This window comes from Monopterus albus, unplaced genomic scaffold, assembly GCF_001952655.1.
Source record: "Monopterus albus unplaced genomic scaffold, M_albus_1.0 scaffold23.1, whole genome shotgun sequence".
In the NCBI taxonomy this organism is placed as follows: Eukaryota; Metazoa; Chordata; class Actinopteri; order Synbranchiformes; family Synbranchidae; genus Monopterus; species Monopterus albus.
The window spans coordinates 2089781-2108297 of record NW_018127903.1 but is presented as its reverse complement, the minus strand read 5'-3'; the positions used below and the strand labels follow the sequence as shown (position 1 = coordinate 2108297).

The window sequence follows — 18517 nt, the reverse complement described above, 5'->3', positions numbered from 1 at the left end:
TGTATATACAGATCTTTTGTGTGTATATATATATATATATATATATATATATATGTGTGTGTGTGTGTGTGTGTGTAGCCAAATTTATCCAAAACTCACATTGTATAACCAGTCAAACACCTCAAATAACATAGCTTTCTAAACTCCAGAACACATTATATAAACAGTATGTATTTATGTCAATGCCCAAAAAATGGGAATGATGTGTGGTATAATTTATCTTGGATAATTTCCTGCACATTCCTCTTCATGCTATGCCTCCGGAGCACTTCAGGATGAAAGAAATGCTAATACTGTGTCTGTACCTTCACTGAGAGTTGTGTGTTTGTGCAGTCTACATGTATGTGTGTGTGTGTGTGTGTGTGTGTCTGTGTGTGTGTGCCAGCTCACTAAGCACCTTTATGATAATTAAAAGATAGGAGAGGTCAGCTACTTTGTGTGAAATGTGAATTATGACTTTTAGCTATATAAATTGCCAACATAGCATTTGTATTGTCAATTTTGGTGTAAACGTTTTAAGAAAGTGGATGTTATATATATGCAAGGTTTATCGGTAGCTGCTCACAAATGGTAAACTGCTTCACCTTTATCCTTGAGGTTCAGGTACCCACACCGATGCAGTTGTGATAAATGCAATATGCTGATTTTTATTTCTTTAAAATGGCAGGCAGGGTGACATGGCTGAAAAATATAGCAATCAAACACTTTAATGAACTGTTTCACACTACAATTCAACACATAAATACATTAAACCTGAAACATTTTCAAATACAAACGCTTTTTGTGTCCCATCACACTGCTTTAAAAAAGCAAAAAAAAAACTGCACTCAGTATTAAACAACATATTACTTTTTTCTTGGACTAAATATGCAAAGCAATACTAAATTGAATTCTTAAAATATTAGCTAATATCAGAGTAGTTGTGATAGCCATGGTACTTGTATTAGTGCTCGCTCGTAAACCAATTGCAACAGACAGCTAAACACAGCCCGATCTCATACAGTGACAGTAATCGAGAGAATTATAAATGCAAATGAAATTCTCAGCATGCATAGCTAGGATAACAGTGATTGTAAATTTGATTTTTAGAGCTCTGTGTTCCTGTCCACATACTGCACTGAAATTTGTATGCGTTAATGTGCATGCATGCACGTGTCTATGCCAGCGGACATTTTAGGTCTACCCTCCTCACACTCTCACTACTGCCAAACGCCTTAAGATGGTGGCACCTTGAGGCAGAGAGAGACACTCATAGAGAAAGCCAGCCTTCTCCTCCCTTTCCCCCATCCTCTACCTCAGGTCCTCTTGACAACACAGGACAGGGCCCCCTTTCAAACCCTTATCCCCCCCACCCCCCACCCCATAAATATTTAATTCACCCCTCTCTAATAAGGATATTAGGTGAGTACACCCCAGCCCTGGCGTATATGCATGAGTCCTTTCTCATCAAATTTACATAAAAGGGCCAGATGCTAATGCGAGTGTAGCAACTATTGCTCACTATTCTATATGCACTGGTTCTGGCTCCCTAGTCTAAGAGCCAATATAATTTAATCGCCAAACAGCATATATTTTTCAAATCGTTTGCCGTATTCAAATTGCATCTAGGCCTGAATACCCTGTGCTTTACAAAGAGCAGAAATATGGGCATATTTGATTGTAGTGACGGCATGTCTACCATATTTATACTTATTTAATGTTTTCTGAAGACCCTCCCCTTTTATGAACCGACACACATTACAGACGTGCTTATGTATAAGCAGGAACATTGTGCTTTATAGAGTCAAAGACATTTTAAAAATAAAGGCCAATTAAGGTTTAGAACCTACATTATGCTGATGGTGTTAGGACTTTACTAGAAGAAAAGTGAGAGTGAATACACTAAGAGAGAATTAGCATAATAACTTAGAATCAAGTACCTTGATACAGACAGGCTGCAGAAGTCATTGTATTCTATATAAAAATCAACATCCAGGCCACTCCAATGACGTAGCTCATAGCCTGTTGAGAATGAGCGCCACAAGGTTTGTAATTAATAGAAGATGAATAGGGCAGTGACATCAAATATATTATTTACACCTCTCATCTTCAAGCAAAATTCACAGCATATTTCAGACTGAATTAAATTAATTTATTTATAGTCCATGATATTTGCATAATCAAGAGCCAGTGGATGACAAATATACTAGAAGAAAGGCTGAGTGTCAGCTTTAGACATGTAGTGCACACTTACTGTGCACTGCCACAGTATTGATATCTAATCATGCAGCTACATAGCTGAAAATATTATTATTATCCTAAGTAATGTAGGTACAAAATGTATATTATGTCTTTTGCATCCTGTTCCACCTAAAGGCCTGTTAGATTTCGCATTAGAATAAAACAATACTGTATATGTTCACTGGAAATGACAAATAGCAAGTTGTATTTGTAGCAAAGCTTATTATAAATTCAAATAATAAAAATAGTAATTATTTATAAAAAATGGTCAATCATCCATCTCAAATCAAAATGTTTACATGAAGCATCATTTGACATATCCTCAAAATGTCTCTCTCTCTTTGCCTCTAGATTGAGCCTTTTTGCCAGTGAGCAGGTCCAAAGAGTTAAGGGAAATGTAGGCAGTTGGTGTGGAACATTAGCAAGCATACTGATGGAGACGAGGTGGTTTTTAGCAAAATATGGACTAAGATGTTCACACTATAAATTCTGGGACAATCAAACTTTGGCTTAATTTCAACCTTACATACTGACTCTGTTAACTCGGTTGAAAATAAAGTCAAGCTCACAATTTTAAAAGAACTGTTTATATTTACAGACACTCATAAAATTAGTCTTGGAGCATCTGTGACAGGAAAGTGTGTTTCACCGACAAATTATTTCTCTTGTTTTAAAGTTCTAGGCAAAAGTTTAACTTAGTGATAAAACTGTAAAATTAGTCACATATATTTTTGTAGGTTTATGTCATAACTACTCAAGAAATTATTTGAACACAAGAGCTGAATAATCTCATCATGCCAGAAAACAACAAACTTACATTGACAACACAACTCTATCACTTTCCAAAACAATCACAGTACGTTATTATGAAACAGATCTTTGACAGTACAAAAGGTGCCTCTAACATTTCAGCCATGCATATCCATGTAGTTAGCTAAAAGGGTGGGCCATACGGCATGGCAGGGCACAGCATGCCTGCTGCTCCGCACAAGACGCTCAAGTGGCCATGCATGATGTCATTAAAAAAGGCCCAACCATGACATTCCTCAGTGGATTATTGGCAAGTTTTGGCTAACTGGTCTATTATGAATGGACATCAAACCAATCCCTATTGCTCGGAAATGACACCATTAATGACATCTTTTCGGTGTTTGTGCCAGCAAGTGTGTACAAGACTAAAATACAACCTCAGATTTTGTTTTTCCTTATATTTAAACCACAGCCTTAGACTCACAGTTCATTAAGCAGCTACATAGATTATGACTTCAATTTATAGAGAAAGCCTGAGAAACTTTAAATCAATTAAGCAATGCATGTGAGGTTACCTGACAGGCAATACTTTTTAACACTATATTATGTGTCTCCAATGAGCCTTGGAGACACACAAACACACACAGTCACACATATACATAGAAACCAGGAACCTGTCCTGCACTGGCGGGGGCTGATGCTGCCATGCGCACGGTGATCTCACCTACCGTTGCCGTGGCGACACCAACCAGAGGGAAAAGCCTTATTGTGTGTGCGCATGCGTGAGTGTGTGCCTGTGACTGTGACAGAAGCTTGAGCTGAGGAGGAGGAGGAGGAGGACCTGCAGGAATTCATATTGTGCCTGGCTTGTTTAAGGTTTTTGCCTCATTCACTTACTACCCTTTATCTGGGGAAATACTGCCCTCTCAGTCATAACAAGCCAGTGCTTCAGTGGAGGAAGGGGCAGTATATGGAAAGGAAAGGGTGTATGACAATCGATTTGCATAAGATGTATAGTGGAACCAAGATACGCAGGAAAACATGCTGAGCTTCAAGTATACATGCTCAAAAACACTCACATGCATAGAGTCTTGCAGGTTGTGGAAGTTCTAGCACTACTGGCACACCACTACTCTTATTTCTCTTTAGGCAATCAGCCAAAATAAACTGCCTTACTACCAGCTGGTATTGTTGAATTCTATTAGTGATGAAGAGCTAACTCAGACTATAGGGGTCATCTGCTCATCAGTGGGTGGCGGTGGCCTAGGCTGGCTCCACAGCCATGAATGCACTGAATTCATTATTCCTAGTGCACAGATGGTGTCTGGCTGCCTGTCTCAAGTTCAAGTTCATGTCCAGAAGACACACACACGAAACGAGAGAGACATGGCCAGAGCCAGCCAGACAGACGTTGTTGACTGAGACAGAGCTATTGTTCTCTTTCATCAACATGATGTAGGAGCCTCGCTAGCTATCTGGGACGCCTCGATCAGTTCATTGCAGAGACAAATGCACAGGAAGAAACACACTTGCATATATGTACATACAGTACATAGATGCACATGGAGCCTCTCAAGCTATCACAAGCCTCAGCAACATAAAAATAGCCCTGTGCTTCTGCTCTGTGAACCTGGATCAAATAATTTTGACTTTCACTGGATAATACTTTGGATGTTTCAGAGTAGCTCAGAATCTGACAGCATTTCCTGCATATATAGTATCTAACAGCTTTGTTATTACAAAACAATCTTGGAGTAGGCCACGCAATAGATATATTAACAAACGAAACCTGTATGACGACTATATTCACATCTTTTGTCTGGCACAGAAATTACCCTCAGCTGGTGCATATTATAAACCTACTACTGCACCTGCCATACACAGCACAGAGGCACAGAGAAAGCACATAAGAACCCCAGGCACACTCACAGAAAATATGCTGATTGGCTGCCCAATGAATATTAAAACACCTTCTGTGGTCGCCACGGTTTTGATACTCAACAAATCACGACAACAATGGCTGCCGCACACTGTATGTGTAAGCACAGAAGGAGGGCACATTCAAGTGCATAGGCCCTGTTTCCTGAGGAGAAGGAAGGCAAAGGACTGTCACCGCATTAATAGTGGAAATACACCTCTATACACACACACAAACATATATGTATATATATGCTATAACAGTCGGGGCCACAATGTCATAATGGATAGAGAATATACAAACGTAGTTACAGTAATTACTGTCAGGACACATGGCAGCAGAATAGCATGCAGAGCATTCATGTCAACCAAATTGGAGAGATTTACTCAATCTCCAAAGACAGGCAGGAAAGGCTGTGCAGACCATTGCCAATACGACATCTCTCCTCCATCCAGCCCAGGAAAACTGAAAGCGACTCAGAAGGGAGATGCATGCAAGTGTGATTTGCAGCTGTTAGAGATATGTGATACTGCTCTCTCCTGGTAACAGCACACCTCAGGATTGCATTGCATATCCTATTTACTGGGTGGACTAAGGTTCTTTTCATTTGCTTTGAATGATAGACCAAAAGTTAAGTATTATAGTGGGATGACTAAGGTCATATACACACACACATGCACACAGAAAGAGAAAGAGAGAGTTTTCAAGATACAAGAGTACACTGTCAGTTTTTGTTTGATCAAAAATCCCCATTATTCTTAGAAAAGATAAAGAAGAAAAATATAGTGTGTGCAGATTTTGTAACAGATGCATACTGTATGTTTTACTGTACAAAATTTGGTAAGAGATATTAGATTGTGGCTTAGTTACAGACAGTTTTTTTTGCACCTCTGGTTTGACACTTAATGTGCCCCCCCCCCAACTCTGAAAACAGTGTTCCCTTTCATAAAGCTAGACGACGATTTCAATCGACTTAACCGAGGACAATAAGACTTGTTTTATTCACCACTGCTCGGCCCAAAATGTGTTCTCAAGTTTTCTTTCGAGCAAACGGCCTGGTATTGTATGCTGTCTTTCACAGGGGTCTGGAACAAGAGACACTAGTTTTGTCTGACGGTGTGAGAAAGTCGACAGGAGACCTTTTCAGAAAAGGCAGTGCTGAATTCAGCCACTGTGGCTCTGTTTAACACAGCACTTGAATAATCCTCTGTTGCAAAACAGCACATTTCTGAACATATGCTGAATTTGAACTTTGATTTCAGCAGATATGTTACAACCTGAAAATTAAAAGAGACACGCTTTCAGCCAGAATACAATGAAGATAAAATTAGTTCTCGAATTGCCAGGCCATGCCATTAAAACCACCAGACCTATTTTAAACACGTGGCCTACACCGGAAACAACCTATCATCTGACAGATTCAGCATAACATTCACCTTTTGGGTATGAAAAACTATGTTATTTTAATTTTTATCAAAAAACCTACAAAGTGAAAAATGTATACTATAGTTATTGTACCCAGGGAAAATGCATACTTTAGCCTAAATATATTACTATATTCTCTAATATATGAGAAAGACCATGCTATCTTGAGTTTATCCTTAAAGTGTTCATGTTCCACTCCACAATTTTATGCTGCCTTTAGCCTACTAATAAGTTCTTAACATTTTTCTAACCTTAATCTTAAAAACTGGTCTTGGTTCATGGTCAAGTTCATGTACAAAGAATGCACCGAGATGTCACCAATTTGAGCCCCAGACTTCTTTATGCAATATTATCTGCGCTACTAATTCTCAGGACGCCTGGATCCGCGCGCCCAAGCGGGACCCCTCAGGATTATAAAGTTACAGCATCACTGTCAAATTCATAAAGCTACACAGTTTTAAGATAATGACGCCGAGTCCTCATTATCAATATACAACTGACGAGACATTACGCATTCAAGACCGTTAATATTCCAAGTTTGGGAGCGCCGTGTCTGCTGGGAAACATCGCCTCTTTCTTTGAGGATGCAGATGAGTCTGGTGCACTTGACGTCTTTTCATGACCCCTGTCGGCCCCCATCCCCCCGTAGCCCCTTCAGGCCCTCACAGCGCTGTCTGTCATATTGGGCCTGGCTATGGCATTGCCACTTGCCCCACTGAGCGTGGGAATGGGATCGTCCAGTCGTTCACATCTCCTGCACTGCGGTTAACGGAATCAATTAAGCAGGCCCGACCCCCCACATCTCCCAAGTCCCCTCGCTCCCTCCCTCTCTTCTCTTCTCCCTCTTCTGCCACCTCCCTCCGTCTCCTAGCCCCACTCCCAATTTCTCCTACCCCCCTCTCTCCATTTTTGTCAGTTCAGTATACGTCCTAATTATTAGGCTGCTGTTTGGGATGCCAGCGCCGTTTCCTGGCCAGACTCGATCATGCTGAAATAAGAAGCATGGAGGTGCACACGTGGGTTTCAACAGAAGTCCTAAATATCACCCTTTCATTCCAATGACATGCTCAAGATGGGCTAATGTTGAAATTACACCCACTTTGAATAAAATGTAATATTATACCCCACGTTATAGGATCGAATAGGCAATAAATATTAACATGCAATATCTGGCCTGAAGGGAAGTCCAGTGTGTGCGTGTAAGGGAGAGAGAGCCTGTGTGAAAAAAGGAGATGACAGAGAGTGTGTGTGTACTTTTAAAAAGTTAATGAGTGAGCCTGCAGTGATGCACTCTGAAAAGGTGATTAACAAAGTCCAGGTGAACACATCTAGCTTATAAACGTGTGTGTACACTGTGGGGGGGAAATGACAGACATCTGAATAAAATCACAATAAAGTCAGCCATATGAATAACATCTACAAACAGGTTCGTGGGAAAATTCAGTTAAGAGTCCTCGTAAGTCCTCGACGAGTCTGGAAGTAGTTTTTACTTTCGGTTATCTAGCTTTATGACGAGCAGAACACTCATACAGCTAGATAACCAAAGATAACAACCCACTTCCCAATCTTCAGCAATAATCCACATGTGCATATCCTCTTCTTGTCTCCAAGTTTCCATTTCTCAGTGCTCAGATACATTAAGCAAAAGTCATCAGCGTCCTCTGTCAAGTCACATTCTGCATTATATTCCTTATATTCCTGTTTTGCCATCGAGGGCCACTATTGCACAGCCCGAACTGTTACACACCCGGCGCAAAAAAGTGTCAGTTCTTGAAAAAAAAGAAGATATATAATCCCAATGTTAATGTCATATTCACTTGACATTAACCAGTATTTTTGAGTTGAAGTAGGCCTTGAAAATCGCGGGTACGGTGCAGTCATCCTTGCACAGGGGCCCTCATTTGCAATGCAAAATAGCTTCAATCCCACAAAAGGTTCTTTCGCCTCTATTAAGTCGTTGTGGCAGTAGCAATAGATATCCTGTGAGGCCGGCGAAGAAGAATCACGGTAGAGAAGGGAAAGGGAAGGAAATCCGGTTTCTGTGGAAAGTGCAATAACAGCACAGGGAATTACGACGCAAATGTTTCGGATTATGAAGACAGGAGCTTGTTTTTTGCTCAAAGAGTATGAAGTTGTCCGTTCATACCCAGAATGTACTTAAGGAGAGATGAAGCTGATGAGTCGAGCCAAAGGGTCCGTTCTGTAGTCTGCGTGATCCGTCGGTCTGAAAAGAGTCGGGGAATAAGGGCCATCCCCAAAGGATAGGGGGCTGGGGGTGGCCAAAATATGGACCAACCCCGGTGAGGTCAAAGGCCTCGGACCACGACAATGTAACTGCGGTGATGTCATGAAAAAATATCGCAAATACACCCTCCTATCCATGCACAATCTCCATCCATTACACAGCGTGCGGTGGAATAAGTCCGCCTTGCAGCGACCAGCCTGCACGCCTTCTCTCACACATGGATAAAAATGGATGGCAGGGAAACCGTTTGTTTTTACACAGGATGAGAGCGCTTCGACTGCTTTTTAAAGGAAGCCACGATGAAATCGGCACATATTACACAATAAAATGAAGCAACTCAATGAGGAGACCATCCTGGAGCTGCCAGGGCGCCAGCATCCTCTGTCTAGGCTATATTTTGTATTCGCGGTAACATGCTACTCGCTTGCTTACTGCGCTCCTTGTCATATGAGGCACCACTATATGAGATTAACTGCTCTCACGTTCTTGATTTCGCGTCGAAATCCTTACTAGTTTCTGGTGTTTTTGTCATCGTCGCATCCGAAGTGTAGACTACAGTGGCATTCGGGTAGGCTGGCGATGTCGCCTCACACGAAATAAATCCCAAGCGCTGCACCGTGTACGCGTGTTAAGCTGCTCGCTTTTCCACAGAAATACACGTAGTTAACCACCAGCTCAGCAGATACGGGTCAATATATAAGATCTTTGTAACTGAGTCAACAAGAACAGGCATTAGAACATGTGATGGATCATGCGCAGGTGCATGCAACTCCAGGTAACCGAGACAGTTTGTGTTACCTTGTGCGCAACTTTGATTTTGTTTGGATCATAAGGCACTCCAGATTCAGGACAAAAGTTAATGTCTCACTTAATTATTGTGTCTACGCGTAAGTGAGAGCTTGTGCGTTCCTGTATATATGATACCAGAAGGTAGTGTCAAATTAACACCCGTATTAATTGTCAGTGGCATCATCAGGATTTTTTCTCTAGCTGTCCCATTCACTTGCTACAGTTACAGACGAGCTCTCAAGTTAACTCTCTTTCAGCGGTGGGAGGGGCAAATCAGAGGTGTTTTAATGAGCAATGTGAGTCACAAGGCCTGTGCATTCAACGAGACCTCGTCTCTTAACACACTCACAGCCATTGCGTGTTATTTCTGTTTCAGCGAAATAACACGCTTCTAAATAGCATATTCCACCTGCAACATGCAAGACTCCAAATGTATGCAAGAGTCACTTGTAGTATAAACAAATATTTAGAATTCACACATTTATGTACACACATTGTTCATAAGTTTATTTTTTCTAATGTGTCGCCAATTTTCATACATCCTCAATCATTCTGTCCCTGATGGGGCACTGATGGACGATAAAACTGTAAGGCTAACTTGATATCATTAGGATCAACATTACAAAGCACACCGCATTAGGGTAAAGGTTTCAGAACAGGCCTTGCACACAGAGGCCATGCATTAATTACAACACACTTTTCTTAAACAACCTGCTGATCCTCTTGAAACTCTGATAAGGTCTATTTTCGTGAAGGTTACAGTGTTAAAAAGCCACCAGGGCACAATTCTGTTCTTAGTATAAGCTGAACTATGTGAAGAAATGATGCTTCCGTGCGTAATAACGCATAAATAAACAAAACAATGAACTCTTTGTTGTTTTGTGTGTGACGATTTTGGTGACGTTATTCCTTCAGTGTACAGTGAACTTTATACTCTTGTTTCAGCACAATATTTCGACTAGTTTACTAAAGAAAAATAAGCATTTTAATGGGATCTGCCGTGAATGTGTCTGTCTATTCCATTCTATTTCTCCGAAATAATCTCAAACACATCGCTCCCGGAATCACACTTCCCACGCTGCATCTACTTTACACAAACTCATACAGACAGTCTTCACTGGTATTGAAATGTATCTTGTATAGGCTTAATAATAAATATTATTTCAATTAACACCAGATTTAGCAAGATGTTTTGTTCCTCTAGTTTTGTTAAACTAGAGGAACAAAAGCAGAGAACAACAGACCCTCTATTGTTTTAGGGATGCTACCGAATACACTAAAGTGAAGTTAAATGCAGAATATAACCAGCGACATAATAATGTAATCACGATAAAACTATATCATCATGTCTGATACTGACTTTAAGTTCAGTTGCCTTTCAGCAGTCGCTTCTAAAAGATGCCAAACAGTGCGCCCTGATTCCAAAGTGTATGAGGAAACATTCACAGTCACAAACTTCACATTTACTCATAAATACATAAAATCTCACCACGAATCATCAGCCCATACTAACTCTTATTTATTTATTTCTTCTCGACACCTTTGTATTTAGCCTTTACGCACAGGGAAACCTTTACGCATAGGATTGCCTTTACGCAACCTATTAAAACAGGCACAAAAGTTGCACTTACTTCCTAAAGGTGAGTCACATCACTGCAATCGATCAGAAAGCGTCCCAAGCAGGAGAGGAACAGCGGTATTTAGTTGGTTCCGTGCGTACCGTGATGTGGTATGTGTCCCTCTCAAATATCCCAGCCGTATCATTTGATTGGGGGGCATCACTTTAAAATTGCCGCTAACACTCAGTAGCCTAGTTTAGCCACAGCTATTCTGTGAAAGGCATGAGCATATCCTAAGCACATGATAGACGAAGAGAATGAGAAGGAGGGAGTCACGGGGAGAGGGAGAGAAATGTAGGGAGAGAGACAACTTTCCCATAACATCTACAAGCACGAAATAGAAAAGTGCATGCACAGTTGAGCTCTCGGAGTGTGCAAGTTTTTTTTTCTTTCCCTGTTGTTGGTGGTGGGGTGGGACGAGGAGGAAGGGGTGGTGATGATGATGATGATGAGGAGGAGGAGGAGGAGGAGGGGATGTAAAGTCCATCCTTCTGTGTGAGGAGGGGACGTGCTCTGAAATTCAAACAAGTTCCCTCGGTTCTTTTGTTGCACGCACGAACTGAGGCAGCATTGTTCGCGCGTTGGCGTGGACCTCTCCCTCCTTTTCCCTGACCAGGTTACGAAGTGAGCCTCACAGTTGGGTGGTAATGAATTTGCTGCAGGCGCTTGGCTAACACGCTTTGACAAACGGAACGCATTTACCGGCTTCCAGACAGAGGGGGAAATGATTTGTTGTATGCAATTCCCAAGCTAAGTCTAGAATGGGATCAATAATAAAGAGAAAAGGGAAAACACTTTAAACTTCCCTTAAAATGTTTTGATTGGATCTGTGTGTACAGTAGGCCTGTGCTAGACATAAATTCACCTTGCTTCCATCAGGCTAGGCTGATAAGACGTATTCTTATAAGACGCACAGACGCGTGCCACCTCACTCACTAACACACACCCCGCTAAAGGGAGAGAAAGATGAGAGAAATGTTGCACAAGAAAAAGTTAAAACGAGGTGACCTATTTGTCAGTAGCCTATCAGCAGCCCATGTGTTCAGCTAATTCTCTTGGTGACGACCCACTTATTGTTTTTGTGAATACATCATGTTAGACTTTTGCTGAGCTTGACTCTCCAAGAATATCCGTCTTTGGCTTTAGAGCATCAGCCTGCTCTATTATTTTCATAAGTCACATGTTCCCCAAATATACAATGTCAGAAAATGACTCCCCACCACCCCACCACACCCCACCACCTCCCTTGCCTAATTGCAGGCGTATCCATTAGATTCAACCGGATTCACGTTTTAGCTTAACAACGAGGGCACGTTCGGTGACGTAGACAAGCATATCAGCTACGTGCAGCCATATTTAAATACATCAAGGCAATTAGTGCATCAAAATATGCAAATCCCGCTTACTACATAGTCCGCCCAGCTGCAGTCGGAGTAATTTCCCCCCAGCCAGTTCTTGGGTATTTGATTGCCGTTTTGAAAGCCAGCATAGCCTTATTTGTTTTTCCAAGAGGCTTTGTTAATGTCAATGGGGACAGAAGGGAAACATGAAGACAAGGGGAACCGTGGCTTCTGCGTGGAAAACCGCCCATGCGTAATGAGACGACCCGCTCCGCCATTCTCAATTCTCCGACGCCGTTGGCTCTGGTGTGCGTATTATTTTTAATATTGCTGCATATTCACTAGATAGATTTGCATTACAGACTTCTCGCCTAATGTTTATTTTGACGTAGTTTTGCATGATTTTGCGTCTAGAAAGGTTAAAGCTTGAGTTTAATATGTTACAGCGAAAAAATGTATTACCCCCAAATCAGACTTTATATTCAAATGATAGACTAATGACACTGACTACAGTGACGCCATATGGGACAAAACTGTGGTGTCAGAAATTTAGATTCTCTTTAATCCAAATGATGTAAATCGCTGGCATCCTTTCTTGTGCTCATATACAGCGTGCATGAACAAAGAGCTCTGTGGTGAGCAAACAATAGGCGCAATACTGAGGAGACAATGCCTTAAGATCGAGGAGAGTAGCTGATATCAAGAGACTGACATGAGTGCGGAAACTAATAATCGAAAAGTCTCCTGCCCAGTTTGTAGAAAATCTTGTGACGCAGCGGTGACATTTAGGCAACAATTGCTCAGGCTGTCTCCTAGTTGTCCGTGCACGAGCGCAGTGGCACCAGGGACGAGCGCGCGCGTGCGTGCAGTGCGCTTAGAGAAATATATCTCCGGTTATCTTAAAGTATAAAACAAGACAGGGATTTCCTTGAAAGTATTTCTACTGTGACATTTTTCTATTTAAAAGAAATTGCACTCACCTCACCTTTGTGATCTTCACAGGGAAAAGCTATGAAATGAATCAGTGCTTCGACTTACCTCCAATTAACAAAATCCAATCAAGCTGCTTCTGTTAACGCATTCGCTCTTTCTATCAAGTTGGTGGGACGTTTTCCAGCAGGGCAAACTTTCTGCAAGCAGTTCAAGCAGATGCAGCCCCTAAAGGCTACTCCCCTCGTCACTGAACCTTGTTCTTAAACTACTCGTGGCTCAACACCAGTGGTCAGGCTGGCTCACGTAAAGATATTCAAAGCCACAGGAGTCCGTTGCCCCACCAATGCTGGGCTCCTCACACTGAAACGCACCATTCACTTATTTGCTCTAAATATATTAGGACATTAGTAGGTTGTTGCTCCAGTCATCATCCTCTGTTGTACCGGCCACTTTTTTGTTCCCATCTTTCAAATGATGAAGGTTACATACGCACGCTTGTTCACCTTCAAAGATGAAGACAACTCATCTTCTGCTAATGATCGTGTTAAGGGTTGCGTGTTTCACGTATTTGATACAGACAGGGTCAAATTATAGAGCTTATAATAGGATATAGTTTCTGTTTGTTTTTAATGTCAAGGCGAAGTGAGCGGAATTTTCTAGGAAGGGACTGGGAAAGGTGGTTTTAAAAGAGGTGGTTTTAAAAGAATTAATAAACCCAACCTCGCTGGACTGGTGGGTGCAGTCTTCTCGCTAAAAACAATCAAGTTTGAGTAATTCGTTGACATGCTTAATTTCTAGCGAAGTCACATAATATCTATATCTTTAAAAACCTTCTGGTCTCGACCACAGGCTATAAGTCCTGTGTCAGTCCGATCCGATGTTCTGTGATCCTCATTTGAATCATGCATGGGGGGGGGGGTGGACACATGCATGGATCACCCTCTGCTCCCGTTCATACAATTACTTAGTTGCATTGCGTATAAGGGCGTTTTGTGATGACACAGCCACCAGGCCGCATGTTAATAGATCGGAAAGTAAAGTTTATAAGATCCAAAAAGATGAGATGGTGTGGTTGCAAACATGGAGAAACAAAACAAGACAGCCCGACCATACTTATATTATATTATATTATTATGTTATATTATATTATTTACTCTGTGATTATATGACAAAAAACATATTAAAATGTGTATTTTTCCATTTAAGGCCAGACAGCAGCCTCCGATGCAGTTTGTAGTTAATAGGAAGAGGCAAGACTTGCCTGGCACTGGAAACAGTATTTTCAAATTGGTGTAATGAAACACCTCCAAGTTAAAGAACCATTCATGCTATTTTTAATAGCTTACCCGTAATGGTGCCTTCTCCTTGTTATTGCTATTATCGTCTTATTATTATTAAGCCACTGTTGTTATTGCTTACACCCATTTACACTGCAGTGTATTATTCTTTTTTTAAAGTCGTATCTTGATAATGAGCAGGTTTAAACGATGAAGGGAAGTCGTCTGTCTTGCACAGACCTCTAAGAACTGAAACAGATAATAGACTACACACGCTTAGCCTATTTCCGCCTGCTCGATCTACATGAACAGCTTTGGAGACTGAGGATGAGGAGGATGAAGCATTGGAGGGCGTCAACTAGACGACTAAATGATGACATCTAGTGGTGATGTTGAAGAATGCAGCTGAGAAACGAAGTGGTTTCCTCCGCGATGCTGTACCACATGCGGTCATTTGTGTAAAATGTCATGTAGCTATAAGAGTAATCTTAAAACACAATATACTGTAGCCTGAGCTGCCACAGCACCGTCAGATAACACGTCTCCTTTGACTGGGCTCTGATACCAATGCGGCCATAAAGCCTAAAGTAGATTGAAAGCTAAAAATCATTTTGAAAAGTAATTTTCATGAGCCTTTCTGTTGTTACCAGCTCTGTCGCTATTAGCAAATTTAAATATGTCGTTCTGATTTTTATTCTGCTAAAATAATGCGTTTATTCTTTCATGCATTCAAATCATTGTATGGCCTTTATCTGCTTGCCTCATATCCAACACGAGATTGATCCGATTAAACAACCTGTTTGACAGTTTTGCATCAGTCTGACTATTTGAGAATTTGTAAAAGCTGGCACAATAATGGATTATTTCGGACTGCTAATAAATCCTAGTGTCTCTGCAGTGCCTTTATAAGCCTTCTTCGTCACAGGCTTATTGGAATTAACTCTTCAAGTGCACTAAAACGGTTGTAGGCTTAATGTAATGAAGCAGTAGGGGGACTTCATGGAGTGCGGCCTAATTAAAAGCTGCCACGTTGCATACGCTGCAAACATTTTAGAGAAATTCAAATATAACTCCCTGCAGGATATGTTTGTGTTAAAAATACTAAAAACCATACAACAGCTGCATGCATCTGAATAGTGCAGTAATACAACAGATAAAATATACCATCAGAGTAATGATGCAGTCTGCAAACTAACTAAACTGTGTTTTAAAAAGGCTCAACTGCAGAAGCCTGATGTAGTTTAAGGGCCAGTTTCTGAATTATTGTGCACGACATGGCATGACAAAGGTGCGTTTTTGTTTGTAGTTACATTACCTGTGAGAGCAAATCAAACACTTCTTTGAGCAGCCTCACAACACCTTCACAAAGAAAAGGATTGGCTATAAGGATTTTAATTTATATAAGACTAACAATGTTTTACATTACAGCTAATTTAATGGGAAGACCAAACACACCGATGAAAAGTGGAGCATAATTAAGGTATTTCGAAAGATTCACATAGTTACAGTTTTACTAGCCCATTAATAAACAAGCATTTAAACGTTTCACAGAGGTTCAATAAAATCGTAATGAAACAATTGTCTGAATGTACATCATCGGAGCCGTTAAGCCATACAGTAAGTTTAGAAATAGACCTACGCATGCAGCTATTACATACTGTACCTTTAACACATTTAAATGATTCAATTTAATGGGATTATCAGATGAAAGAGGAATAATAGCTCCAAATGTATGTTGCGAAGTTGAAATTTGTTAAGAGATGAACGTATAAATGTATACTTCAAGCTCAGTTTATGTTGTTAAGAGACTAACAGGAGAAAGCTGATATAGTATTTCAAAACGGTGTTACGCATCCCAAACTCTAACGAGAGAGAGAGAGAGAGAGCGAGAGGGGGGAGACTCCGGTAAATCGATAAATATCATAACAAAAAAATCTTCTTTTGGATTTCAGACAATTGAAATTTCTGTATATTTTCGTTTGCTTGCTTTTTTGTCCACTAAGAGCGATAGATGCACACAAAAGAAACACTTGATTTTTAGATAAGGAAACAGACGCGCGCCACACAGTGAGCGAGAGAAACGCAAAGGCCTTGCGACGCGTCAGAGCCCCAGCTGGGTTCAACTGCGTCTAATTTTTTCAATCAGTGTTTGCGTGTTGGCGTCGTTCTGCAATCTCGCCATCATTGTCTAATACATATCCAATTGTTCTTACCGATTACTGTATTTTCAGAAGTCATAAATGCGTCATCTTCCGCCATTACCAGTTGAACTGGCGCCTCCAGGAAGCTGCACCATGTTTTGTATCGAACATAAACACATGCAAGAAAAAAAAACTATTTAAAATCATGGATTTTACCTCCGCTTTTCTTTCATTCCTCCCAGTTTGTTGTTTTTCTTTGTTTTCTTTTATTGAGGCATGAAGACATAGCGTGGAAAAGGCCTATAGACAATTTGCGGGTGTGTAGAGCAAACGTCCACACAGGGCGCAGATCAGTGCATTATGAATGTCTTTTACACTGTAAATTTAAGATCCTCCTGCATTACCTGCAGCATAATGAGAGAGATGATGCCACAGTGATTTTAAGGGAGATAAAAACCTTGGCTTGATAACTGGAAATGGACATTTATGGCAGATTAGTTCTAATGTTAATGGAAAGAAGCAAAAGTGAATATGATACCATTGTTATTTCAGTGCTGTGCAATTTATATTGTCTTAAATCAAAGCCACTATAGCACCATGCACTGACTGCTAATATTTTAATTAATTATTATTTTTTGTTTGTTTGTTTTTCAGTAATGCTGTTTTGGGGTGCATGCAGAAACAAGTCAAACACAATGAAATCACACCAAGTCACACCAGGATAACTATGAAAGCCAGTAACTTTACTGAAATCTCTGCAAAATACAAATAGCCTTTCCCTCCAACACAGGAGACTTATTTCATCCGCGTACGTTTCCACTACATACAGCTGAATCAAGTCCCTTGAGTTCCAGAGATGTGGATTTAATTTAATACCATCTTAGTCTCAAGTGGCGACAAAGGCCAGCTTATGCCGCTGAAAGCCGCTCTTGCGTCGCAGAAAACATTAGCTCCAAACCTCCAGTTTCAGTTTCATACAAGCTACATTGATACTACAAACTGACTTTTTAAGCATTTAACATGTTTTTTTTAATTCCTTTTCAGCTTTTTGGATACAACTTAAATAAAGAACAACAAAGAATCCCATATGAATGTTGGGACCTTAAGCAATGGTATGTTACTACACTTGGCTGTACAGGTGTATGGTCTCCCCCTTTGCACTGTAAGTGACCCATTGAAACATCAGCTGAGGTACGGCTCGAGTGAATTTTGAGGTACCAACATTTAGTCTAGAGTAAAATGACAAAGAACCAACTGATCAACAGATGAAAAATATTTCAACTTTAACAAACACAAAAAAGAAAAAACAAAACAACATAATGACAAGTTTTCTCCATGTCACCACAGCACTCTGATTAACCATCCAGACATGTTGGCATTGTTTCAGTTAATGAGCAGGCATGGCAATTAGTGTGCAATGTGCTTTGATCAAGTGGGCAACAAGCCTGATCAGGCCTGGATCATCCTGTGGATTCCAAGTGGATAACAAACTGTGGATACCAATAACTTTTCACACGCAACCTTGTCATTGTGATGCAGAGGGGGACAGACGCTCAACAAAATGAGTAAATTACCGTGGTTGGTACCGACAGTGCTGCTTGATATCTAAACCTACATCTGACTGACTGAAATTGAAATGTGAAACCGATTGTACATTTGAGCAAATTCTTTTATTGTCTTGTTTCAATGCTTGCAAAAACCATAAATGAATGAAAATAAAAGTTGAGTTTACAACACACAAATACCACTTGCTTTGGTTTCCCCACACTTATGCTGCCTGAAACATCATGTCATATATTTTTTCCTCAAACTTTTGTATTCTATTAAAAAAAAAAGAGATAGAGATAGAGAAGAACACTG

At 40.6% G+C, this 18517-nt stretch overlaps 2 long non-coding RNA genes across 2 annotated transcripts in view; one reads left to right on the top strand and one right to left on the bottom strand.

The window, feature by feature from the left end:
- The window catches only part of LOC109956952 (uncharacterized), a 35041-nt gene extending 23652 nt beyond the window's left edge, over positions 1-11389 (bottom strand). Inside the window, exon 1 of the long non-coding RNA XR_002274486.1 lies at positions 10979-11389. This is a non-coding gene — a long non-coding RNA (uncharacterized LOC109956952). The remainder of the gene's footprint in view (positions 1-10978) is intronic.
- Positions 11390-12341: 952 nt separating this feature from the next.
- Positions 12342-18492, top strand: LOC109956953 (uncharacterized). Its single transcript, XR_002274487.1, has 2 exons — positions 12342-12614; positions 17702-18492. It is a non-coding gene; the product is annotated as an uncharacterized LOC109956953 (long non-coding RNA).
- Positions 18493-18517: the final 25 nt, after the last annotated feature.